This window comes from Somniosus microcephalus, chromosome 24 (assembly GCF_052327205.1).
Source record: "Somniosus microcephalus isolate GS21.2 chromosome 24, FLI_Smic_1.0, whole genome shotgun sequence".
Lineage (NCBI taxonomy): Eukaryota > Metazoa > Chordata > Chondrichthyes > Squaliformes > Somniosidae > Somniosus > Somniosus microcephalus.
This window is the reverse complement of record NC_141010.1, coordinates 12,694,673-12,722,523: the sequence shown is the minus strand read 5'-3', so window position 1 is coordinate 12,722,523 and position 27,851 is coordinate 12,694,673. Positions and strand designations below refer to the sequence as shown.

The 27,851-nt window shown below is 46.7% G+C and overlaps 1 protein-coding gene across 2 annotated transcripts in view; it reads left to right on the top strand.

Moving 5' to 3' along the window:
• The first annotated feature begins 6,786 nt into the window (after positions 1–6,786).
• grnb (granulin b) overlaps positions 6,787–27,851 on the top strand; it is a 65,468-nt gene continuing 44,403 nt past the window's right edge. For both annotated transcript variants that reach the window (XM_085966223.1, XM_085966226.1), the window contains exon 1: positions 6,787–6,898. The gene's annotated coding sequence lies outside the window, so the exon portion shown is untranslated. The remainder of the gene's footprint in view (positions 6,899–27,851) is intronic.

Here is a 27,851-nt window from a genome sequence, read left to right as displayed (position 1 = left end):
CTCAAAAAATTCAATCAAATTAGTCAGACATGATCTTCCCTTGACAAAGCCATGTTGACTATCCCTGATTAATCCTTGCCTCTCCAAGTGGAGACAAATTTTGTCCCTCAGAATTTTTTCCAATAATTTTCCTACCACTGATGTTAGGCTCACTGACCTGTAGTTCCCCGGTTTTTCCCTACTACCCTTCTTGAATAATGGTACTACATTAGCGGTTCTCCAGTCCTCTGGCACATCCCCTGTGGCCAGAGAGGTCCTGAATATATGTGTTAGAGCCCCCGCAATCTCTTCCTTTGCCTCACACAGCAGCCTGGGATACATTTCATCCGGGCCTGGGGATTTATCCATTTTTAGGCCAGCTAAAACCGCCAATACCTCCTCCCTCTCGATGTTAATATGTTCGAGCATATCACAGTCCCCCCGCCCTATTTCTATGTCTATATCGTCCTTCTCCATAGTGAAAACAGATGCAAAAAATGCATTTAGAACCCCTCCTACATCTTCCGGCTCCACACACAGATTGCCACTTTTGTCCCTAATGGGCCCTATTTTTTCCCTAGTTATCCTCTTACCCTTAATATACTTATAAAACATCTTGGTGGAGAGGCGTTGGAGAAGGATGGAGTGGTCAACTGTGTCAAAGGCTACAGACAAGTCGAGAAGGACGAGGAGGGATAGTTTACGTTTGTCACAGTCACAAAGGATGTCATTTGTGACTTTGATGAGAGCCGTTTCGGTACTCTGTGTCTCTGTTTCATTCTCTCTCTCTCTCTCTCAGTCTCTCTATGTTTCATTCTCTCTCTGTCACATTCTCTCGATGTATCATTCGCCCTGATTCATTCTCACTTCGACAGCAGGTACAGCACGGTTGAGATACAGGGTAAAACTACATCTCCACTGTCCCATCAAACACTCCCAGGTCAGGTACGGCAAAGCTTAGATACAGATTAAAGCCCCCTCTACACTGTCCCATCAAATACTCCCTGGGCAGGTACAGCACGCATATGATACAGAGTAAAGCTCTCTCTACACTGCCCCATCAAACACTCGCTGGGCAGTGACCCTTGGGTTAGAGAGAGAGCGGAAATCAGCCAGGGTTCCTGCTCCTGGTTACTGCCCAGGGACATCTGCATTAGGGAGAGAGAGGAAATCAGCCAGGTTCCTGCTCCTGTTCACTGTCCAGTGATTCCTGGTTTAGAGAGGGGGGAAATCAGCCAGGCTTCCTTCTCCTAGTCAATGCCCAGTGAAAGCTGCATTGGAGAGAGAGGGGATATCAGCCAGGGTTCCTGCTACTGATCACTGCCCTGTGACCCCTGGGAGGGAGAGAAGGGAAATCAGCCACGGTTCCTCCTCCTGATCACTATCCGATGACCCCTGGGTTAGGAAGAGATGAAATCTGGCCATATTTGGCCTGCCACTGATTTACAAGATGCACTGCAGCAACTCACCAAGGCTTCTTCGACAGCACCTCCTAAACCTGCGACCTCTACCACCTAGAAAGACATGGGCAGCAGGTGCATTAAAACACCACCACCTCCTTGTTCCCTGCCAAGTCACACACCATTCTGGCTTGAACATATATCGCCGTTCTTTCGTCATTGCTGGATCAAAATCCATAAATGAATTTTTAAAAAGAAGTCCTACAGGGAAACTAGACACAGAAACCAAAGAGCACGGTCTGATGTTAGCCCCAAAACTGGACATTGTGGACAGTTTCACTGTCATGAAAATTCAAACTTAGTTGAAGAGCAAACACCTCTTTTAATATTTTGTGTTTGGAAAAAAAAACGCACGGTGACTTCCTTGTATGTGGGAGGAAAATTGCCAGAAACAACTTTCACTCTTAATTATGATTTGCATTGTACACAAATAAAGGGAAGTACAGTCATACTATGACTGCAAATCATGTAACTATCATATTTTAGTCCTTGTTTCAATGATAATAAATAGCCCAGCAGTTCTCACTATGCTGAAAACAAATGCATTGTATTAGATTGATTAGAATGTTACTATAATGGACTAAACACGTCTGCAGTTATGGCACCCAAAGCTGAAAATCTACCCTATCACTACTTCTTATCCTACTTGCCGTTTTTTAAAATATAGGCTGGCTGAGCTTACTGCCTTGGCGGGTGGGGTGGGTTTGTGGGGAGTGCGGTCTCACTGTTTTTGTGAAGGGGGCGCTCATTTACTCATTTTCTTTGTGTACCAGGTTTCGCTTTTGGGGTCCCACTTGTGTGAATATTGCCATTTTTTTGCTGATGTTCTGTGTAGTGCTAGGGCATCTTGTTAGAGTGGGGTAAATCAGTTAATTGCCAAATTTTGCAACGTGCTCCCCCCCCCCACCCCCCATGAAATTTTAGCACGCTTGTGGAGACACTCTGCAAAGGTTAACATCCTCTCAGGGGGTCCCCCAACCTCCAAAAGACAGTTTCAGCTAAGCAAAGAAAAACAGTAAAACAGTACCCTCGCTGCAGAAACTTTCCTTTCATTCGTGTACGACAATAGAAATCATTTGTTAGAAAATCAACAAGAGCAGAAAAAATTGAATATCAAATTTTCAAGACTCTGTTGACAATGTGTGGTATTTACATCCTTAGACAGAGATAAACGAATGGCCTCGTAGTCCCCAGTTTGTAAACCTGTGTTGCAGAGGATGCTTTATTTTGCAGCAGTTTGTGTTCCAACTGAGTTGGGATTGTTTAATATTGACACTGGAATAGAGAAACATTGGGGTCGATTTTCCCGAACCTGTCGGGAAGAAGGTGGGACTTCAACTTTCGGGTTTTTGACCCGCCTACATCGACGTCCGGCCAATCCGCGCCATTTCCCATTGATTGACCTTGTTGAGCCTGCCCAGCGGGCTCAGCAGGCCAATTAAGGGCCACTCGGCAAGAGGTGACGTCACAGACTGAAATTTCATCTGATGAAATATCAGTGTTTCACAGCTGTTTGAAGCTGTGAAACACTGACAGTCTGAGTTCTGACATGAGTCCTTCTGCACAGACTCAGTTAGAACTCTTACCGGCACTCAAAGCTGAAGGCTGTCTGTGCTGCCTTCCTTTAGGAATTTATGTTAGTTTTCCAGTTAATTCAGGGGTTTGAGTAATTTGGGTCGATTTCCATTGTGTGCTGCCACCTAGTGGATATTTGGTACCTAGCAAGTGCAGTAAAGCGCAGTAAAGCACAGTAAAGTGCGGTAAAGTAAACTACTGTATATCACAGACCTGCAGCCATACATGGTCTGGGAAGTTATATTCTTGTCACGTTCCAGCCTTGGACACTATTTGTCTGTAAGTACTTGAGAATGTTATAGATGATTAGTATACAGTATATTTTGCAGAAAATGTTTAGTTTGTAACTTTTCTCTGTAAGCAAACTTACACAGCTAGCCGTGAAGTGCTCGCTCTCTGTCTAGCTGGTTAACTTGTAGCTGTATTTTGATGCACTATGTACAGGGCTAATTTAAAGAGAATGCCTTTCAGTTTGCTAAATGTATATTCACAGTAAGCTGTGTTTCCACGTGTTTTGGTAAGTTACATGCCAAATGTACTGTGTTGCTCAGGCGTACCTAAATTTGTGTATGCATATCAGTTATGTGCTTGTGTACTAATGTGTGCTTCCATTTCTGTATTGTATTTCAGTTTCACAATAAGAATCTTTCAGTAAAGTTTACAAGAAAAGTCAAGCCTTGTGATTTTTATGGGAAGATATCAAGTTGTTAGCTACCTGTCTAGCTCTGCATAGGAACGCGCTGCAAGGGCAGAATACTGTCACTTTTCACAGATCGCAGCCGGCTGAGTGATGGGCTGCCGACGGCTACAGGAAGAAAGGCTGTTAAGGTAAGTACAGGTAAGTAAAAGTTCTTTACACACTTTAGACACACCAAACACACTTACCTTTGCACTCATACACCCATCACTCATCTAAGCGCCGACATCTCGACCCCTCCAACTCCTTCAATCCGACGGCCCGCCTGCTCTAACCTGGCGTGGTTTGGAGCCGTCGGGAAACCCACATGAAACCCCTCAAAATAGGGATTAGGCAAAAACTGCCTGTTAACTACCTGTTAACAGGTAGTTAATTGGCACTAATCCCTTCCCGCCTGGTTTCGGCGGGTCCCAGTGCGGGGCAGGTACCCGCCGCCCCTGAAACTTGCGTGGGCGGGGTTTTGGGCGGGATGGTGTCGGGACCCCCGAATTCGGGATTTCCCCCCCCCACACGCCTGAAACCCCGCCTGACGGTTCCAGAAAAATCTAGCCCATTGTGTCATGAATCTTATCATTCATGAACAAATGATTCATGAAATAACACTGGGCGGCCAGCTGGTGGCGCCGTCCAAGGAGTATAAATACTCGGGCGTGGGCCCAGCTTGCCCAGGACGTTTTTGTAACCAGCAACTAGTGATGTAACTAGAATCTCATGGTTGTGAAACAGTTGATTAAAGCCTTGTTTTATACCCAACCAAGTGCTTAGTGAGTTTTCTTACGTCACATTGCATTCTGCTGTGGTAAAACCCTTCAAGTTGAAGCTTGATGCACATAAAAATTCCCCTTAAAAAAAAAAATCCCTAATTGGAGAGTAGTCTTTATTCACATGTGGCAGAGTCTTTTTGTTTGCAAACACTTACAACTCAGAAATAACAACAGAAAACGCTGGAAACACTCAGCAGGCCAGGCAGCATCCGTGGAGAGAGAAACAGAGTTAATGTTTCAGGTCGATGGCGGGGTGGGGACGGTCGGGCAACAGGCGGCAGGACCTCCTTGTGGGACTGCTCCTGGGCCTGGCCAAAGTGGCCATTCACAGGCCCAGGCAGCACGCGATCGCCGGGGTCGTTCAGTCTGACCGCCTGTCTCTTTTCTGCGGCTATGTCCGCGCCCGGGTGTCCCTGGAGAGGGGAGCACGCGGTGTGTGACGGTACACTCCTTCCGCACCGGTGGGTACTGGAGAGACTGGAGTGTGTAGATGACATGGGGAATCATAGAATGGTTACACCACAGGAGGAGGCCATTCAGCCCGTCAAGCTCGTGCCAGCTCGCTGCAAGAGCACTTCAGCTAGTCCCACTCTCCCGCCCTTTCCCCGTAGCCCTGAATTTTTTTTTCCTTCAGGTACTTATCCAATTCCCTTTTGAAAGCCTCGAGTGAATCTGCCTCCACTGTCCTTTCAGGCAGTGCATTCCAGAACATAAACCTCGCTGCATAAAAAAGTTTTTCCTCATGTTGCCTTTGTTTTTTTTGCCAATCACCTTAAATCTGTGTCCTCTGGTTCTTGACCCTACCACCAATGGGAACAGTTTCTCTCTATCTACTCTGTCTAGACCCTTCATGATTTTGAACACCTCTATCAAATTTCCTGTCAATCTTCTCTGTGCCAAGGAGAACAACCCCAGCTTCTCCAGTCCATCCATGTAACTGAAGTCCCTCCTCCCTGGAACCATTCTTGTAAATTTTTTCTGCACCATCTCTAAAGCCTTCACATCCAGCCTAAAGTCCTAAAAGGATAAATCATATCCTGATTTAATTTGTTAAGTTTTTCTTTTATTTTAATTATTGTTTGTGCCCCTTTAAAAGGGGGGAGCTTTTAATTGGATTGCTGATTGATCTACACGTTGCCCCTTGGCGACATCATCCGAAAACATAGCGTCAGTTTCCACATGTACTCTGATGACACCCAGCTCTACCTCACTACTTCTTCTCTCGACCCCTCCACGGTCTCTAAATTGTCAGACTGCTTGTCTGACATACAGTTCTGGGTGAGCAAAAATTTTCTTCAATTAAATATTGGAAAGACCGAAGCCATTGTTTTCGGTCCCTGCCACGAACTCCGTTCCCTAGCCACTGACTCCATCCCTCGCCCTGGCAACTGTCTGAGGCTGAGCACACTTTTCACAACCTTGGTGTCATATTTGACCCTGAAATGAGCTTCTGACCATATATCTGCAGCATAACAAAGACCGCCTACTTCCACCTCCGTAACATCGCCCGTCTCCACCCTTGCCTCAGCTCATCCGCTGCTGAAACCCTCATTGATGCCTTTCTTACCTCTAGAGTTGACTATTCCATAGCACGCCTGGCTGGCCTGCCACATTCCACCCTACATAAACTTAAGGTCATCCAAAACTTTGCTGTCCATGTCCTAACTCGCACCAAGTCCCGCTCATCCATCACCCCTGTGCTCGCTGACCTACATTGGCTCCCAGTTAAGCAACGCCTTGATTTTAAAATTCTCATCCTTGTTTTCAAATCCCTCCATCGCCTCACCCCTCCCTATCTCTGTATTCTCCTTCAGCCCCACAACCACCCCACCTCCCCCAGAGATATCTGCGCTCCTCTAATTCTGCCCTCTTGAGCATCCCTGATTATAATCGCTCCACCATTGATGGCCGTGCCTTCTGTTGCCTAGCTCTGGAATCCCCTGCCTAAACCTCTCCACCTCTCTTAAGACGCTCCTTAAATCCTACCTCTTTGGCCAAGCTTTTGGTCACCTGCCCTAATATCTCCTTATGTGGCTCGGTGTCAATTTTTGTTCTGTCTTAAAATACTCCTGTGAAGCGCCTTGGGACGTTTAAGGCGCTATATAAATACAAGTTGTTGGTGTTGTTGATGATGACACACGGGTCATCCTAAATGACACTAAAAGAAAAGGAGAAAAGCCCCTTGAATGGAAAAGGCAGAGGAGATTTTTTTTAAGGAGACTTTAATGCTCAGCAGCCCCGCCCACTCCCGGAAGCCCCGCCCACCGGCGCCGCGCGCACGTGAGGCGCATGTGACAGGCAGTTCCGCCAATAGGGGGAGAGGGCGGGACTGCGCTGCGCTGCGCTGCGGACGAGCGTCGGCGGCGGCGGGAGAGCTGAGTGTGGAGCGGAGCCGGGCTCGGGCAGGAGTGAAGTGAAGTAAAGTAAGCGGAGAGGTTGAGGGCCTAATGCCGGTCGGGTGCAGTCGGCGCCAGGCGGGGTTGCCCCGTAAAGCGGCGCCCAGGGAGCGGAGGTCGCAGGCAATAAACCGGCTTATGGGCAGGGGGGCGGAGCTCGGGCCTGGCGCCAACCTCCCCAGGATGGGTGGCCCTCCCCCAGCCCAGGGTGGGTGTGGCCCTCCCCCAGCCCAGGGTGGGTGTGTGGCCCTTCCCCTCCCCGCCCAGCCCAGGTAGGGGTGGTCTCGGGGAGGGGGCATCCACTGTCTCCATTTATAACCTTCCGTTATATTTGTATGTCTTTAATTTCCTTATTTCAGTTATCTGACAGGGTGGGGATGGAGTCAACCAGTGGCTCAGTGGGTGGCACTCTCGCCTCTGTGTCAGAATGGTTGTGGGTTCAAGTCCCCCTCCAGAGACTGGAGTACAAAAATCTAGGCTGACGCTCCAGTGCAGTGCTGAGGGAGTGCCGCACTGTCAGAGGTGCCGTCTTTCGGATGAGATGTTAAACCGAGGCCCCGTCTGCGCTCTCAGGTGGACGTTAAAGATCCCATGGCACTATTTTGAAGAACAACAGTTGTTCCCAGTGCCCTGGGCCAATATTTTTCCCCTGAATCAACCTCATTGAAACTGATTATCTGGTCATTATCACATTGCTGTTGGTGGGAGCTTGCTGTGTGGAAATTGACTGCTGCATTTAAAAGTAAAGGGCTTTGGGATGTCCTGAGGTTGTGGAAGGTGCAAGTTGTTTTTTTAACTATGCTGGTGATATAGTTTCACTTGCTGCTGTATGCTGAAAAACTAAGTACCTTGGAGGTGTGGTTAATTTTGGGATATGCTTGTTGTAGAGGAAGTACACAACAACTTGAATTTATGGCACATTTGATGTGGTAAAATGCCCCAATGTACATCACAGGAGTGTTATCAAATAAAATCTAACATCGAGCCACATAAGCTATTAGGATGGATAATCAAAAGCTTGGTCAAAGGTAGGTTTTTAAGGAGTTTCTTAAAGTAGGGGAGAGAGGTAGAGAGGCGCAGAAGTTTAGTGAGGGAAATCCAGGGCTGCCAGCGATGGAGCGATTAAAATTAAGGATGTGCCAGAGGCCAGAATTGGAGGAGCTATTGTATTGACGCTGCTCCCGGAGAGACCCTAGTTTAATTTTTCTTCCTTTGGCTCATTGGGGAGCCAGTATAAAGGAAACCTGCATTTTCTGCTCCTCCAGTTACTTGGGGTCCTGATCCTGGTAGTGGTGTGGAATTCCCTCTTTTATAGTGCTGTTGGGAATGGGAGTATTGGGAATGGGAGTACAGGTAGACTACCCTTTATCCGGACTTCCGAAAACCGAAACCCTCTAAAAACCGAAGGTTTTTTCGTTCAGCGTAAGTCGTGCGTACGAACGAAAAAACCTTCGGTTTTTAGAGGGTTCCGGTTTCGGAAGTTCGGATAAAGGGTAAGTCGTGCGCACGACACCCCCGCGGACCCCCGCCGACCCACCTTCCGAAATCCGAAATTCTCCTTTATCCGAAACTCGGCTGGTCCCGAGGTTTTCGGATAAAGGATAGTCTACCTGTATTGTAAGCATGATGCTAATTGCATGTATATACTGTATCAAAAGAAATCAACTCCCGTAGCAACCTATAGAGCAGAATTTAGGAATAGGTCTGCAGCCCCCCTCCAGGAAAGGAATGTGACACGGAGGCATTGGAGAAGAAAAGAGAATGAAGTTCCAAAAAGTGGCACACAAAACGTAATGCTATTTTTGAAGCGACGGAGCTGGTGTCTCCACTTATGGTAGCCTGTAAGGCTCTTGTTTTTTAATTGCAAAGCAAGTCTGAGAATGAAAGTTGTTTTCTGATTGGAGGAGCTTTCTGTAACCTTGCATTATGTAATCTGTTGGCAGAGCTCACTTGATTTCTGCTTCAGATATTGCACAAGGAAGCAACTTCCAATTTAAAGAGCCCTGTGGCTCCTTTTATTGACCGTTGACTGAAACATTTTGTGGTCTAACATGATTTTGTTAGGAATTTCATTTCATAAATGTTTTTTTTCTGGGGTATGCCTTGACCTGGCGTATGCCTTGACCTCTCCCATGTGACTGTTTCAGTGGAGCTGCTGACATTCTTTATAAGTGTGAGGAAATCATTGCACCACACCCTGCCCATTTATGTTCGTAATGAGCACCATTCTGCTCTTGTGTGTGTTTTGTTGGCAGAGTGGATAGCGCTCTTGCCTCTGAGTCAGAAGGTTGTAGGTTCAAGTCCCTGCTCCCAGAGACTTCAGCACAAAATTCTAGGCTGACACTCCCAGTGCAGTGCTGAGGGGGTGCTGCACTGGCGGAGATGCCGTCTTTCGGATGAGACGTTAAACCCAGGCCCCGTCTGCGCGCTCAGGTGGACGTGAAAGATCCCATGGTACTATTTTTGAAGAAGAGCAGGGGAGTTATACCCGGTGTCCTGGCCAATATTTATCCCTCAATCAACATAACAAAAACAGATTATCTGGTCATTATCACATTGCTGTTTGTGGGAGCTTGCTGTGTGCAAATTGGCTGCTACGTTTCCTACATTACAACAGTGACTACACTTCAAAAAGTACTTTGTTGGCTGTAAAGCGCTTTGAGATGTCTGGTGGTCATGAAAGGTGCTATATAAATGCAAGTCTTTTAGATAGAGGAAGAGAAAGCACTTTTTTTATTTGTTCCTGAGATGTGGGTGTTGCTGGCAAGGCCAGCATTTATTGCCCATCCCTAATTACCTTTGAGAAGGTGGTGGTAAGCCACTGCCTTGAACCACTACAGTCCTTGTGGTGAAGGTACTCCCACAGTGCTGTTAGGGAAGGAGTTCCAAGATTTTAACCCAGCTACGATGAAGGAACAGCAACATATTTCCAAGTCAGGATGGTGTGTGACTTGGAGGGGAACTTGGGGGTGGTGGCGTTCCCATGCACCTGCTGCCCTTGTCCTTCTAGGTGGAAGAGGTTGCGAGTTTGGGAGGTGCTGTTGAAGCTTTGGCGAGTTACTGCAGTGCATCTTGTAGATGGTACACACTGCAGCCACGGTGCGCCGGTGGTGGAGGGAGTGAATGTTTAAGGTGGTGGATGGGGTGCCAATCAAGTAGGCTGCTTTGTCCTGGATGGTGTCGAGCTCCTTGAGTGTTGTTGGAGCTGCACTCATCCAGGCAAGGGGAGAGTATTCCATCACACTCCTGACTTAATGTAGTTATATAGAATTACATAGAATCTGCAGCGCAGAAACAAGCCCAACTGGCTTATGCTGGTGTTTAGATGCCACAGGAGCCTCGCCCCCTCCCACCTTAATTACTTCTTCCCACCCGGCCCCCATTTCCCTCTATTCTATGTTTTCCTTTCAGGAATAAAAACAGAAAATGCTGGAGATACTCAGCAGGTCAGGCAGCATCTGTGAAGAGAGAAACAGAGTTAACATTTCAGGTTGATGACTTTTCGTCAGAACTGGAAAAAAGCAGGAAATGGAACAGATTTTTAAGCAAGTGTAGGGGCTGGGAAAGGGGGGAGGGGATGAAAGAACAAAAGGGAAGGTCTGTGATAGGATAGAAGGCAGGAGAGGTTAAGAGACATTAAGAGATATTCAAGGCGAGAGGAGATGGTAATGGGACAGGTTAAGAAACAAAAGATGGCTCTAGATGAAGTGTGAATTGCGCTGGCAGAATGAAGGACAGCTGCCATGTGGGAGGGAAGAAAAGACACAAACAAAAGGTGTGGATTAAAAAAAATATACATGATAGGGGCCAGGTTATGATCTGAAATTGTTGAACTCTATGTTGAGTCCGGAAGGCTGTAAAGTGCCTAATCGAAAGATGAGATGCTGTTCCTCGAGCTTACGCTGAGCTTCTGTGGAACAATGCAAGAGGCCGAGGACGGTGAGGTCTGAGTGGGAGTGGAGCAGAGAATTAAAGTGACAGGCGACCGGAAGCTCGGGGTCCCCCTTACGGACTGAATGGAGGTGTTCCGCAAAGCGGTCACCCAATCTGCGTTTGGTCTCCCCAATGTAGAGGAGACCACATCATGAGCAGCGAATACAGTATGCTAAATTGCAAGAAGTACAAGTAAATCGCTGTTTCACCTGGACAGTGGGAAGGGGAGGAGGTATAAGGGCATGTGTTGCAGCTCCTGCTTGCACAGGAAGGTGCCGGGCGAAGGGGCAGTGGTGTTGGGGATGATAGAGGAGTGGACCAGGGTGTCGCGGAGAGAGCGGTCCCTTCGGAATGCTGAAAGGGGAGGGGAGGAGAAGGTGTGTTTGGTGGTGGGATTGCGCTGGAGATGGCGGATGATGATCTGTTGAATGTGGAGGCTGGTGGGGTGAAAGGTGAGGACAAGAGGAACTCTATCGTGGTTCCGGGAGGGAGGGGCAGGGGTGAGGGCAGAAGTGTGGGAGATAGAACGGACACGGTCGAGGGCCGTGTCAACCACACAAACGTTAACTCTGTTTCTCTCTTCACAGATGCTGCCTGACCTGCTGAGTATCTCCAGCATTTTCTATTTTTTATTTCAGATTTCCAGCATCTGCAGTATTTTCTTTTAGTGTTGGTGTTGGACAGTGAGCCAGGTTTCGGCGAATGCAGTACTCGAACTGAGTGTGAGTAAAGTTGGTCTTGATGGCAGTGGTGTGCCGTAGACCAATGCACCCTACTACCTTGCTGCGGCTGGTTTAGCTCTCAGCCTTACTCTGTGCTTGCATGTTGCCAGGGTTATTGACGGCTGAAAACACCGACCGACCGGCATGTAGTCAGAATCGGGAATTACCTCCCCCCCAAAAAGCTATGGATGTTGGGCCAATTGAAATTTTCAGGACCGTGATCGATGGATTTTTGTTGGCTAAGGGTACTGAGGAATATGGTCAAAGGTGGGTGAATGGAATTGAGTTACGGATGAGCCATGATTTCCTTGAATGGCCGAACAGGTTCAATGGGCTGAATGGCCTACTCCTGTTTCTGCTGAAAAATGCACTTATATGGACATGTCTTAAGCTGTAGGTACCCAACATTTCATCACTTGTATGCTGGAAGATTGTTTAAAAATTGCAAAAATTCTCTTTTTTGTGGAAAGTTTGTGGATGTGTACTGATGTCTGTTACTAAAAGCTGAGTGCTCTTTACAGTTGTCACTGTGGCATAGAGGCACTCTGCTTCTCGCCCACCTCCTAGTTCATGAAGGCATTCTTTCCCATTCTCCCCACACGCTCTACCTGCTTATATTCATCTGCCGCACGCTGTCAGTCGGAATTCCTGACCACTCCAAACTTTTAGGCTGGGCTAAAATATCAGGAGTTTGGTAAGAGTTGCTGGACATGGGTAAAATGAGTAAATAGCTTCCTTGTCGAAAGTGAGATTTAAGCCGAATCGTTAAAAGTATGGTGTTGTGGAGATTGTGTCATTGCTGGTTGACAAACTGGTGAGGGTGAGCTGTCTTCCTGCTGATGTGTAATCACTGAGCTGCCATCTGTTACAAGTGGTCAACTGTAACAAAAATGTACGAGCACTTGACCCTGTTTTACAGCAACTAGTTACTTCTTAAAAAAAAACAGTTCAGATTTACCAGCATACTGAAGTGGCAAGAGTTTATAGTGGAGCTCGGCCCAACAACCGAGACTGTTGAGAAACACTGCATTCAGGTGATCTGTGCCTTTTGACACATTATTATTGTAGAAGGAAATTGCCTCTCCTGTTTCATATTCTGCCAACCATTTGAGACAAGATTTAGGAAAGACTTGTACAAAATCATTGGAGCCTTTGGAAGCAATGTATAAAAGTAGGACGTACTTTCCCTGATCTTGGCTTGAGAGCACGAGTGAATGTCCTTTTTTATATTAAAAAAAATCAACTTTAGAGCTTGTTTTTGGGGTACAGAGTTACTATATTGGAATGGGCACTGGGTTAGATTATCTTGTCATTTTTGATCTGCCATAGCTGTCGGATACTACTTTGTCCTGGGTCCCCCTCTCCAGTTATGCACTCTCCCCTCTGGTAGATACTCGGTCTTTGCACAGTAAAGTGTGGTGTTTGAACAATGCTTATTACACACAACAGCTCGGTGCGATCAAGAGCTCAATAGAAGTGGGGAATGACATCTGTGGGCCACTATACAATCTGTCCATAGTTCTACTAGAGGTGATTAATGTGCTGTCACTGTGCACCTTTTTGTTTACAAAACTGAAATTTCCAAGACAGATTTTGTTTGATTTATGCTCCTGTGAAACGCCTTGCAATGTTTTGCTATGTTAAAGGCACGATACAAGTTGTTGTTGAGTAACTTTACCGAACGATAACCTTTTCCTCAGTAATTGCTGTGGCTCATTGCTCACTGGAATTTGGTGACACATAGGTCTTGCAAAAAAATGGCTAAGTCCCTTTGTGGCAGCCAAACCTCAAATGGGGATGTTCAAATTGGAACTCTGTAATTGTGACTTTCAGTACAGAAATGTAAGATTTTAGTACAGTATAGGGAAACTGCAGCATCAGCTATACTGCTCGTGATGGGCTTTTAACAGAATGTGGTTAATGTGGTGCGAGTGCTGATTTGAGACTCTAATCTTGTAACACCCAAACAGCAGCAAAGTCTGATAACTGGATTTGATTTTTCGATCTGAACTTTTAGAGGAACCTCGTACACAACTAGCAAGAGTTGCTTCTCTTTTCCCCCTCCCACGAATAGCCTGACAATGTTATTAACCTTGGGCGAGCTGTGTTTGTTTATCAAGTTTTTCTTTTATCTCTTTCTTTGTGTTGCTAATGCATTGCAGTGCCTACTTTATTAGTTAAGTACTGAAGTTCTTTTGCAGCCTCTGTACAAACATGGCAATAGCTATGTGCTAGTACCTGAGCAGGATTATGAATGGAGTGCACTGTTGTCCTATGTCCTCTACACTGGACGTGGTGTGGGAATGGGGATTAATGTTCGTACTTTCAGTAATGTTTCTTGGGTCCAAAACCTGTCATAAAGCCAGTGAGGATTTGACAGTGTAAAAATGATAATGAACTGATTTTTCTGCAAGAGACTGACCAGAGGCTAAAGTTGCGGTCCTAAGCTTTAGCGACTTCATGGATGCATCACTTCACTCGGCATATAGAGTGTATTACTACCAATACAGGAAAGATTACCGTTGAGCCAGTGTTTTGTGTGATACTCCTCGTTCACCACCTATCACCGTGAGTCCTTGACTCAACAGATCAAAATGTTCCGTTCAGACGCAGCGCACATTCGGACGCACAGAATCTGTTAACGTACTTTTTACAGTACAAAAATTTCACACACTGACTTAACCTTTACAGAAATTCAAGACACGGCACGCAGATGATTCTGTTCAAACCCATTTTTTTAAGCTAGTTTTGGATGTTTCTTTTTTCCTTGCTAATTTTCATTGATTCTCTCCAGAAGGCATTGACTCTGTGCTGGCCAGGGTTCCACTGGTGTCTGGTACCCTCCAGTACTTGTTTAAGTGGCCATTATTTCTGTGACGTTTAATAGTGTCGGAAGTTTGTTCGACTGCATCATATTGTATGTAGCCCCACTAATGTCCATCAACACGAACTCCCAGTATTAGAAGCTGGATAATGATCAAGAGCTCTTACTGATTTTTTTCCCCTCCCTAACCGGTCAACTGTAGTAGCCATGTTGCCACCTCAGCCAAATCAACTATCCAGGGATTGAACAGAAGAACATAACACAAGAACATGAGTATATTCAAGGTTGAGATCGATAGATTTTTGGACTCTAGGGGAATCAAGGGATATGGAGATCGGACGGGAAAGTGGAGTTGAGGTCGAAGATCAGCCATGATCTTGTTGAATGGTGGCGCAGGCTCGAGGGGCCGTATGGTCTATTCCTGTTCCTAATTCCTGTTGCACCAGAGACGTTCCTGGTCCTTATGGCTCAGCTAAACACTGTGTAAACCCACAGCCATTGGGGCTTCCTGGGTGGTCACTGACATTTTACCTGAGATTTGTTTTGGGGAAGCTAATTTTTCAGGTTTGGGCATTCGAGGTGGTGCTTGTAAAGGAAGTTCCAGTAACGTTCCTTGTTTCTAGCTTTTGTTGCAGTGTTGTCACTAGGATTTCAGTTAAGTATTATAGTGGACAGTGTCGAAGTCTCGACTCCGAGTAAGACTCTGAAACAAACTGTACCATCAGATAAGCAAAGCTTTATTTTACTTGTATACAAGGAGAGAGCTGCCTGGACAAAGGCTAGGCCAACATCTCTAAAGGACATCAGCAAATGCAGCATATTTATACACTCAAACAAGCAAGCGTTCCATAGATCACGTGTAATGGTATTGTATCTTAAACACATTAAGAGTTTACACAAGGACAATCAAAAGGTCAGCAGGACAGAAATGTCTTCAGACAAAGTTAGTTCATTATATTCTGTCAGGAGGTTTTGTTTGAATCTTGTTACCAAAAAATGATTTGCTCACTCATGTCTGATTATCATATTTATACAGTGAAGAACACAAGTTCAATATGATCATGTATGAAGAGAAACGAGATTGACCTTTAACAGAATTGTTTTCATTCTTTGGCCAGATGTCATTAGCAGTGCGGTTACCCAATAGTTCTGCAATGTATTGTTCTGGCAGGTTGTGATTAACTTAATTGCAATAGGTCAGAAGATTACGTTAGTTGCTGCTGACTTGGTTTTAGTCCACAGGCAATGGTACAAAAATACATTAGATGTCAAGTATCCCATCATGCACTAGTAAGGGCAAAATCATATTTCCACAACAGGCACAATTTTCATAATGTAACACTCGTAGTATAATTAGTGGATTATATCTGGAGAACATGTTGAACTATGAAGTACTTTTTATAGGTGGTAGAGATGGGAGCAATTTGAGATGAATTAAGATTAATGGACAAGAAGTGTACTGCACTGTATTAAGAGTGTGTTCGTAACAATACAGGCTCAAGCCTGGTGCCAATACTGGTTTTTATTTGGATAAGTTCCTGGATGTTAATCATTACCAGGTCAGTTTTTACTTTCATCCAAATTCAGCAGGTGTGGCCACTCCCAGGTTTTCTATTGTCTTCCCATTCTTGAGTATTTAGATTTAGCCCTGTACAAATGGCATCCAATGTGGTTTGTACGGTTTTCTCTGCCCTCCCTTCCACTGCATTATCCAAAATATATATTGTGTGTAACATTATAACCAGTCGGACTGTAGGGGGGGTGGTTAGGAGGGGAGGAAGGAGTAGAAAGCACATCCTGTACTTTTGTAAGAGGCAGGAAAGAGAAAATGTTGCAAATGGGAATTGCAAAAACCATACTGCATGAAAAATGGGGGCAGGGATAATTATCTGAAATTGTTGAACTCAATGCAAAGTGCCCAATCGAAAGATGAGGTGCTGTTCCTCGAGCTTACGTTGAGCTTCATTGGAACAATGTAATAGCCCGAGGACAGAGAGATCAGAGCGGGAGTGAAGTGGTGAATTAAAGTGACAGGCGACCGGAAGCTCAGGGTCACCAGTACGGACTGAACGGAGGTGTTCCGCAAAGCGGTCGCCCAATCTGCGTTTGGTCTCCCCAATGTAGAGGAGACCGCATCGTGAGCAGCGAATACAGTATATTAAATTGCAAGAAGTACAAGTAAATCACTGTTTCACCTGGAAGGGGTGTTTGGGGCCCTGGACAGTGGGAAGGGAGGAGGTAAAAGGGCAGGTGTTGCATCTCCTGCGCTTGCACGGGAAGGTGCCAGGTGAAGGAGCAGGACTGTTGGGGGTGATTGAGGAGTGGACCAGGGTGTCGCGGAGGGAGCGGTCCCTTCGGAATGATGAAAGGGGAGGTGAGGGGAAGATGTGTTTGGTGGTGGGATCACGTTGGAGGTGGCGGAAATGGCGGAGGATGATCCGTTGAATGTGGAGGCTGGTGGGGTGAAAGGTGAGGACAAGGGGAACCCTATCGTGGTTCTGGGAGGGAGGGGCAGGGGTGAGAGCAGAAGTGCGGGAAATAGAACAGACACTGTCAAGGGCCGTGTCAACCACGGTAAAGGGGAATCCTCGGTTGAGGAAAAAGGAAGACATGTTGGAAGCACTAGTATGGAAGGTGGCATCGTCAGAACAGACGCGGCGGAGACGGAGAAACTGGGAGAATGGAATAGAGTCCTTACAGGAAGTGGGGTGGGAGGAAGTGTAGTCCAGGTAGCTGTGGGAGTCGGTGGGCTTGTAGTGGATGTTTGTTGAAAGCCGATCGCCAGAAATGGAGACGGAGAAGTCAAGGAAGGGAAGAGTCGGAGATGGACCATGTGAAGGTGAGGGCAGGGTGGAAATTGGAAGTAAAGTGAATTAACTTATCCAGTTCAGGGCGAGAGCAGGAAACGGCACCAATACAGTCATCGATGTACTGGAAAAAGAGGTGAGGGAGGGGACCTGAGTAGGACTGGAACAAAGAATGTTCCACATGTCCCATGAACAGGCAGGCATAGCTAGGGCCCATGCGGGTTCACATAGCAACGCCTTTAATTTGGAGGAAGTGTGTGGAGTCAAAGGAGAAGTTGTTCAATGTGAGAACAAGTTCAGCCAGGCGGAGGAGGGTGGTGGTGGATGGGGACTGGTTGGGCCTCTGTTCAAGGAAGAAACCGAGCGCCCGAAGGCCGTCCTGGTGGGGGATGGAGGTGTAGAGGGATTGGACGTCCATAGTGAAAAGGAGACAGTTGGGGCCAGGAAACTGGAAACTGTTAAAGTGACGGAGGGCGTCGGAAGAGTCGCGAATGTAGGTGGGAAGAGACTGGACAAGGAGAAAAAATAGTCGAGATAGGAAGAGAAGTTCCGTAGGGCAAGAACAGGCTGAAACGATGGGTCTACCAGGGCAGTCCTGTATGTGGATCTTGGGAAGGAGGTAGAAGTGGGCTGTGCGGGGTTGGGGGACTATGAGGTTGGCGGCCATGGAGGGAAGATCTCCAGAGGAGATGAGGTCAGTGACACACTTGGAAACAATGGCTTGATGTTTGCTAGTGGGGTCATGGTCCAGGCGGAGGTAGGAGGAGGTGTTGGAGAGTTGGCGTTCAGCTTCCGCACGGTAGAGGTCGGTTCGCCAAACAACAACAGCACCACCCTTATCAGCAGGTTTAATAATGTTAGGGTTGGATCGGAGAGAATGGAGTGCTGCAAGTTCAGAGGGAGTTAGGTTGGAGTGAGTGAGGGGAGCAGAGAAATGGAGATGGCCGATGTCACGTCGGCAGTTAGCAATGAAAAGATCTAGAGAGGATAGAAGGCCAGAGGGAGGGGTCCAAGTAGAACGAGAATTTAGAAAGCGGGAGAAAGGATCAGCCGTGCGGGGGGAAGACTCCTGGCCAAAGAAGTGGGCACGGAGACGAAGGCGACGGAAGAAGAGCTCAGCATCGTGCTGAGCTCGAAATTCATTCAGATGGGGGCGTAAGGGGATGAAGCTCAGGCCTTTGTTGAGGACTGAACGTTCGGGGTCAGAGAGGGGAAGGTCAGAGGGGATAGTGAAAACACTTTTTAAAGCTGTTAATTAACCCTGAATCAGTGAGATGTACTGGGGTCAGTTCAACATGTTGCGGAGGGAGTGGTTTTTTCCCCCCTGCTTTGTGACCACCTCCAGGGCTTGTGAATTTTGTATTTTTTCCTAATAGAAAAAGCTTTGACAGATGCTTAAAACCCCATTGAGGGATTTGCTGTCCAGGGCCCCAAGAATTCTTACTGCGGCCCTGAGCACCCGCTCCTATAGTCAAAGTGGCCGGGAGAACTCTGGTTGGCTTTCTTTGTGTTGAGTCATTTGAGTTGCCCTGTTAACTGGCTCTGTTCTGTGGATGGTCCATTTCTAGACGCGTGAATAGATATGTTGTGATGTTGAGCATCCCTGATTATAATCGCTCAACCTTTGGTGGCCGTGTCTTCTGTTGCCGAGGCCCTAAGCTCTGGAATTCCCTGCCTAAACCTCGCCGCCTCTCCACCTCTCTTTCCTCCTTTACGACGCTCCTTAAAACCTACCTCTTTGACCAAGCTTTTGGTCACCTGCCCTAATTTATCTCTGTGGCTCGGTGTCAAATTTTTTGTCTTACAAAACTCCTGTGCAGCGCCTTGGGACATTTTGCTACGTTGAATGTGCTATATAAATACAAGTTGTTGTTGTCGTCATCGACGACGACTTTGTTACTGCTGACTTTTTAATGAATGTGTTACATAGGTTATAGCCGGAACTGAAGTCTGAGGGAGCGCAACTCAGTTGACATTTTCCATGAAACGTCAACTGATTGGTGCTCTCAACAGATACTGCCTGACTCTCTTTTTCAGCAACGGCAGTATTTTGCTTTTTGCTGTGCTGGTATTCTACCATTTTCTGAAGTTTAGAAGGTCGTAAGAGCACGTGGTATACCCATTAAGCAAAATACAATGCCTGGGGTTTGTACAATTACCAGATATTGGGTGTACAAAGGTGCATTGTGCTTCATAGGGAACTAGGCTACAGTCACTTGTTCTCGCATTGAACAACTTCTCCTTTGACTCCACTCATTTCCTCCAAATCAAAGGTGTTGCTATGGGTACCCGCATGGGTCCTAGCTATGCCTGCCTTTTCATGGGATATGTGGAACACTTTGTTCCAGTCCTACTCGGGTCCCCTCCCTCACCTCTTTTTCCGGTACATTGATGACTGTATCGGTGCCGTCTCCTGCTCTCGCCCTGAACTAGACAATTTCATTCACTTTGCTTCCAATTTCCACCCTTCCCTCACCTTCACATGGTTCATCTCCGACTCTTCCCTTCCTCAACTTCTCCGTCTCCATCTCTGGGGATAGGTTATTGACTAGCATTCACTACAAGCCCACTGACTCCCACACCTACCTGGACTACACTTCTTCCCACCCCGCCTCTTCTAAGGACTCTATTCCATTCTCTCAGTTTCTCCATCTCCGCTGCATCTGCTCCGACGATGCCACCTTCCACACCAGTGCTTCCGACATGTCTTCCTTTTTCCTCAACCGAGGATTCCCCTCTACCGTGGTTGACACGGCCCTCGACCGTGTCCGTTCTATCTCCTGCACTTCAGCCCTCACCCCTGCCCCTCCCTCCCGGAACCACGATAGGGTTCCCCTTGTCCTCACCTTTCACCCCACCAGCCTCCACATTCAACGGATCATCCTCCACCATTTCCACCACCTCCAGCGTGATCCCACCACCAAACGCATCTTCCCCTCACCCCCCCTTTTAGCATTCCGTAGGGACCGCTCCCTCCGCGACACCCTAGTCCACTCCTCTACCACCCCCAGCACCCCTTCCCCTTCGCCCGGCACCTTCCCGTGCATAAGAAATAGGAGCAGGAGTAGGCCATACGGCCCCTCGGGCCTGTTCCGCCATTCAATAGGATCATGGCTGATCCGAATCTAGACTCACGTCCACTTCCCTGCCCTCTCCCCGTAACCCCTAATTCCCTTATCTGCTAGGAAAATGTCTATCTCCATTTTAAATTTATTTAATGTTGCAGCTTCCACAGCTCTCTGGGGTAGCAAATTCCATAGATTTACTACCCTCTGAGTGAAGAAGTTTCTCCTCATCTCAGTTTTGAAAGGGCAGCCCCTTATTCTAAGATTATGCCCCCTAGTTCTAGTCTCACCCATCAGTGGAAACATCCTCACCGCAAGCGCAGGAGATGCAACACATGCCCTTATACCTCACCCCTTCCCACTGTCCAGGGCCCCAAACACCCCTTCCAGGTGAAACAGCAATTTACTTCTTGCAATCTAGTATACTGTATTCGCTGCTCACGATGTGGCCTCCTCTACATTGGGGAGACCAAATGCAGATTGGGTGACCGCTTTGTGGAGCACCTCCGTTCAGTCCGTAAGGGGGACCCCGAGCTCCCGGTCGCCTGTCACTTTAATTCTCCGCTCCACTCCCACTCGGACCTCACCGTCCTCGGCCTCGTGCATTGTTCCACGGAAGCTCAGCGTAAGCTCGAGGAACAGCACCTCATCTTTCGATTAGGCACTTTACAGCCCTCCGGACTCAACATAGAGTTCAACAATTTCAGATTATAACCTCGGCCCCTATCACTATATATAATTTTCTCCTTTTCCCTCCCACATGGCAGCTGTCCTTCATCCTGCCAGCGCAATTTACACTCCATCGAGAGCCATCCTTTGTTTCTTAACCTGTCCCATTACCACCTCCCCTTGCCTTCAATATCTCGATGTCTCTCAATATTGCTTAATCTCTCCTGCTTTCTATCCCATCACTGACCTTCCCTTTTTGTTCCGTCATCCCCTCCCCCTTTTCCCAGCCCCTAAACCTGTTCCATTTCCTGCTTTTTTCCAGTTCTGACGAAAGGTCCTCGACCTGAAACGTTGGCTCTGTTTCTCTCTCCACGGATGCTGCCCTGGCCTGCTGAGTTTTTCCAGTGTTTTCTGTTGTTATACTGGATTTTGGTGCCTTGAGAGCAATAGCTGAGCTAAAGACTCAAATGTAACTGGAGGTATGTACAGGTGCTGGCAGTTTGGGGGTTAAACTTCTAGCAGTACTGTAATCACGTGATGAACTCGGAGCTTATGTATGAAATCATTTGCTGATCCAGCAGTAAGTCTTGTCTCGATGGATTGCTCTGTTGATCAGCCTGCATTGAAGGTTTGGGTTCACTGGAACCGATTTTGCTCAACTATCTAATCGGAAGGTTCTGTTGTATTGCATTTCTTGTGTTGATTCTAGAATGGTGTTGCTGGAACACCATCACCTGCAAGTTCCCCTCCAAGTTACACACCAGCCTGACTTTGGAAATATATCGTTGTTTCTTCATCGCTGCTGGGTCAAAATCCTGGCACTCCCTCCCTAACAACACGGTGGGAGTACTTTCACCACACGGACTGCAGCGGTTTAAGGTGGCGGCTCACCAGCATCACCTCGAGGGCAATTAGTGATGAGCAATAAATGCTGGCCTTGTCAACGCCACCCCAGGAACAAATAAAAATGTGATATTGTGGAGAATCTGGCTGCGCAGTCTGATGCTTAGAATTGGGATTGTCAGCCTACTGTTAACTTGGTCTTATTTTGATGAAAATTTGAATTAGGCAACTTAAATAAAGCAGCACAGAGGCACTGTTTATTGAATGACTTTAATTTGAATTGGTAGACAGCACTTCCTATCCTGTGGCTTCTATCACCTAGATGGGCAAGAGCAGCAATGTCCTGAGAGCGCTGGGCAATAAATGTGGCCGAGCCAGCCTAGTCCACATCCCCAGAATGAATTGAAAAACAATTCAAGTTGAACAAATGAAGGAACTTCAATGTCTGCTAATTCAAATTAAAGTCTCCACGATATCACATTTTTATTTGTTCCTGGGATGTCGGCGTTGCTGGCGAGGCCAGCATTTATTGCCCTTGAAGGTGGTGGTGTGATGCTGCCTTAAACCGCTGCAGTCCTTGTGGTGAAGGTACTCCCACAGTGGGCTTATATTAGCTTCTAATATGAAGGCTTTTATATTCGCAGTTTCTCTTCAAAGCTGTCGAATAAGTGATCTGCGTAATTCCAACTTTTATTTGTATGTGAAGAGCATTAGATGTAAAGTCAAATCAGATTTTACTTTAATCCTCCCGTGCATCTAGAAAAACGGAAATGTTTCTTTTGTTGGATTCAAATGCAAATTGATGAACATGTCGAATTTTTGTTTGATCGAACTGCCAAAACTCCCCGGCAGTAAATCTAGAGGTGCAAAGTGCTGCTATTGTTCAGGGCAGGTTCAGTACTCATTTCCTCATAAGTCACGTGGCTTTGACTGAACAAGAGGCAAGCGTCCGAGGTGCAGCCCAGTACATCACAGCTGCATCTCACCGTTTAAATTTCCCTCCGTGAAGGCTGGAGTGTTAAGTATTTCCAGTTTTACTTCTGCCTAAATTGAAGCAGCATCGGAATCGTTTTTGAATAGGAGGGCTCCGTGAGCGTGAGGAGAATGTTGCGGTTATTTCTAGTGACCTACAACAATAACTTATGCTTCTCCGTTTTTCCATAAACCAAATTGAGACTCTCGCATGCTGCAATATGTTTAAACGGTGGGACTTAAAATTTGTGGTTTTTTAAGAAAGGCTAACCTCCGTCCTTGCAAACTACTGCCCCATCTCCAACCTCCATTTCCTCTCGAGTCCTTGAACGTGTTGTCGCCTCCCAAATCCGTGCCCATCTTTCCCAGAACTTCATGATTGAATCCCTCCAATCAGGTTTCCGCCCCTTGCCACAGCACCGAAACGGCTCTTATCAAAGTCACAAATGACATCCTATGTGACTGACAAAAGTAAACTATCCCTCCTGGTCCTTCTCGTCCTGTCTGCAGCCTTTGGCACTGTTGACCACACCATCCGCCGTCCAGCTGGATGGGACTGCACTTGCCTATTTCCATTCTTATCTAATCGTAGCCAGAGAATCACCTGCAATGGTTTCTCTTTCTCTTCCTCTTCCTGTTCCTGCACCGGTACCTCTGGTGTCCCCAAAGGATCAATCCTTGGCCCCCTCCTATTTCTTATCTACATGCTGCCCCTCGGCGGTGACATCCGAAAAGTGATCTGAAACTTTTATAGAAAGTGCAGTTGAGGTTGATGATCAGCCATGATCTTATTGAATGGCGGAGCAGGCTCGAGGGGCCGTATGGCCTACTCCTTATTCTTATGTTCTTCGGTTCTTATACAGGTTTCACTGTATTTAGCAAGTGTTTAACTGCATATAAACTGTTAAAGAAAGACTTGCATTTATATAGTGCCTTTCACGACCACCAGACGTCCCAAAGCACTTTACAGCCAATGAAGTACGTTTTTTGAAGTGTAGTCGCTGTTGTAATATAGGAAACGCGGCAGCCAATTTGCGCTCAGCAAACTCCCACAAACAGTAATGTGATAAAGATCAGATAATCTGTTTTTGTTATGTTGATTGAGGGATAAATATTGGCCCTTTGGGGGCTCATCTAGCAACTGTTAAGGCACAGTGATGCAACACCATTGCTTTAGTTCGCAAAGCGAAGTTTTAATCTGCAATGTGAGCCAACACACAGTGCAACTATGGCAATAGCAAGATTAGAAAGTTGACATGTGCTGCCGCAAGATCCAGGTTGTTTAAGTGAAAAACATATAATTAGAAAGAAGCATTGGACAGCCAGTTATGCAAACTTCAGTTGGTGTGTCAGCTGTGGATCAGTTGGCAGCCCCCTCTCCTCTGAGTCAGGAGGTTGTGGGTTCAAGTCCCACTCCAGAGACTTCAGCACAAAAAGCTAGGCTGACACTCCAGTGCAATACTGAGGGAGTGCCGCACTCATGGTTTAGACATGGCAACCGCACTGAAATGCTCCTACGATTCCTGGAAAACAACTTAGATACAGGTAGGATAAGAAGAGACTGCAGTTTAAGAGGAGAATTGCCATGTGAATGACATCCCATCGGGGAACAGGCTTGAAAATGCTGATAAAGACTTGCCTTTCAAGGCCTCAGGATGTCCCAAACCAATTTACAGCCAGTTAAGTACTTTTGAAGTGCAGTCACTGTTTGTAATTTATGAAACGCAGCCAATTTTGTGCACAGCAAGCTCCCACACACAGCAATGAAATAAAACAGCAGCTTGAATTTATATAGCACCTTTAATGTAGTAAAACGCCCCAAAGCACTTCAAGAGCATTATCAAACTAAATTTGACACCGAGCCACGTGAAGAGATATTAGGACAAGTGACCAAAAGAGGTAGGTTTTAAGGAGCATCTTAAAGAAGGGGAGCGGGGTGAATAGGCAGAGGTGTTCAGGAAGGGACTTCCAGAGTTTTGGGCCACGGCAGTTAAGACACGACCACTAATGGTGGAGTGATGGAAATCGGGGATGCGCAAGAATCCAGAATTGGAGGGAGTGCAGAGATCTCGGCTGGTTGTAGGGCTGGAGGAGATTAGAGATAGCAAGGGTTGACACCGTGGAGCGACTTGAAAGCAAGTATGAGAATTTTAAATTCGAGGCATTGCCGAACCGGGAACCAATGTAGGTGGTCGGTGAGCACAGGCATGATGGCTGAACGGGACTCGGTGTGAGTTAGGATAATGGGCAGCAGAGTTTTGGATGAACTGAAGTTTAGAGGTGGGAGGCTGGCCAAGAGAGCATTGGAATAGTTGAGTCTGGATGCAACAAAGGAATAGCTGATCAGCTCTTCCTTCTGACTCAGGCGAAAGTGCTACCGACTGAGCTCGGCTGACACCTGTTCTGAGACTATTCCTTGGCTGGCAGCTGAATGGGCTGGTGTATTGGGTTAGTCTTAACTCGGACACTAATAGGAAACACTCATTTAACCGGCACCTAAATATCCGGAAATTTCTTTTAACCGGCAAAATTCAGGAGTAGGTTCAGATAAGTTTTACTATATATTAGTGGCCGTGTAACCGGGGTTCCTGCACCTGTGGACATGCAACAGGGACTCCTGCACCTGTGGCCGTGCAACAGGGACTGCTGGATCTGTGGCCGTGTAACCAGAGTTCCTGCACCTGTGGCCGTGCAACAGGGACTGCTGGATCTGTGGCCGTGTAACTGGGACTCCCGCACAAGTGCCAGGTAACCGGGGCTCCTGTGGCCGTGTACGGGGCTCTCGTACCTTGGTAAGTATACCTCTCTGTAATCCGGACTTTCTAATCAACCGGCACCACGCCGGTCCCGTCGGTGCCGGATAAAAAGAGTTTCCTGTGCTTTAGACATAATCATTATTTTTAAATAGGACTGGATTTAGCTCTCAGCGGCATGTGAACGGCACTACACTTGCACTTGCCCACAGACTGAGATTTTGCACTGGAACTTGCTGTAATTAGAAAGCCATTTTGGCACAGCACCCTCCACGGGACCTGTGAACAGGGCAAGCAACTGTGTATCTCCTTAACCAATCAGATTGAAGAATCATTAATGAGCGCAGTGTCTTGAGCCAGGAAGTGTCGGTTAGAATATTTAATTCAATGTCCAATCCGGTACAGAAAGCAAAATAAGGAGAGAAAGAAAGATGGGATTAAGATAGAGATAAGAGACAAAGAAAAAACTCTGATTTTATTTTATTTTTTTAATCTCCAACAATAATTAAAATCTGAAGGAATAAGATTCCATGCTAATAGAACTTCATTTTCAGTGCAGTAATTAAGACTCGTCAGCTGTGGCTCAGTGGGCAGCACTCTCTCCTCTGAGTCAGAATGTCGTGGGTTCAAGTCCCAATCCAGGGCCTTGAGCACATAAATCTAGGCTGACACTCAGTGCAGCACTCCCTCAGCACTGCATTGGTCGGAGGTGCAGTCTTTCGGATGAGACGTTAAACCGAGGTCCCGACTGCTCTCTCGGGTGGATGTAAAAGATCCCATGGCACTATTTGGAAGAGCAGGGAAGTTATCCCTGGTGTCCTGGCCAATATTTATCCCTCAATCATAACAAAAACAGATTATTTGGTCATTACCACATTGCTGTTTGTGGGAGCTTGCTGTGTGCAAATTGGCTGCCGCGTTTCCCACATTACAACAGCGACTACACTTCAAAAGTACTTCATTGGCTGTAAAGCACTTTGGGATGTCCGGTGGTCGTGAAAGGCGCTATAGAAATGCAAGTCTGTCTTTATCACGCTGTTAAAAATGTACTTACACTGGAATGGACTGGACAAGGCCTAACTTTTTCTGGCGAGTTTAGTGTGTATCTATCACGCAAGTACAGCAACTTCACGCCGTTTTATGTATTTCAATGCTGAGTCTTTCAGCGAGGTAATCCTTCTAGCGAAGCTGCTGGAGGAGCAGGGCAACTCGGACAGCAATTTCCTGTTTTCCACATTTAACTGCACATGTACAGTCGCTTGAAGTCGCTGTCCGAGTTACACTTTTAATAACGGTGAGCGCTAATAGCCTCACTGTTCCTTTGACAGCAAAACTGGCCCATAGTGTTCATGTGGTCTATCTATTATTGCCGAGTCTATTGTGGGATGATGAAAAGCAAGAGGATACTTCAGTGTGTTGCTGCAGAGCATTGAAAATGCGGTTAGGTTTTCAGACCATTTTGTTTCCCTTATGTATTCGGTGTGTTTTTTGTCTTGCTATTCTCAGTCAAACAACAAGCTACAAAATTGCCAGATGTTCTGCAAGTTCTTCTGATCTTGCGGAGTTGACTTCCTTAATTAAGGAAGTGTGATCTTGGGGGTCTGATTTGAAAACATAACTTCCTCTTTGTTACGTCAAATGCTCACCACAAGTTCTTTTAAAATGTAAGAGCCTTCTGCTTTCAAAAAAAATCTTCTGCATTTTATTCTAGATTTGTGCCATTCTTCTCAACACTAAGTTGGCAAAAATGATTGAGCTGGACAATGGAGGAGAGGTGTTGGAGCACGGTGGTGTCGATGGGTGTAGAGAACAAGGAAGGATAATGCACTACGGGCACAGGATGTCATTTGTGACTTGCATTCGAGCCGTTTCAGTGTTGTGATGGACAGAAACCTGATTGGAGAGATTAAAATATGGAATTGAAGGAAAGATGGGCTTGGATCTGGGAGGCAACAATGTGCTCAAGGACTTGAGAGGAATTGAAGATGAGATGATATTTCACACTTTGGGGAGAGGGTACTGAGAGCATTTTGGAAGGAACAGATATGGTATCCAAGGACCGAGAATGATACACAATGACAGCGAGTATGGCTCTCAGGAAAAGAAGTTGGATGGCCAGCTGTTTAGTGTGAATGGCGTCAAGAAAGCAGGAGGCAGATCTCATGGACAAGAGCTCTGAAGGCATGAGGGGAGATGGAAGCAAAATTAGTGGAATGCATGGGTTTGGGGCTAGGGCGAGGGGACACTGGGAGAGGCGACACTGGGAGAGGTTTGGCTTGATGCGCAACGGGAAGGTTGGGTGGAAGCAGCTGAACGGATGGTCTCTATCTTAGTGACTAAGTCCATGAGCTCCTCGTATTTTCTGTTGGTGTGATTGGAGGGAACAGGCGAG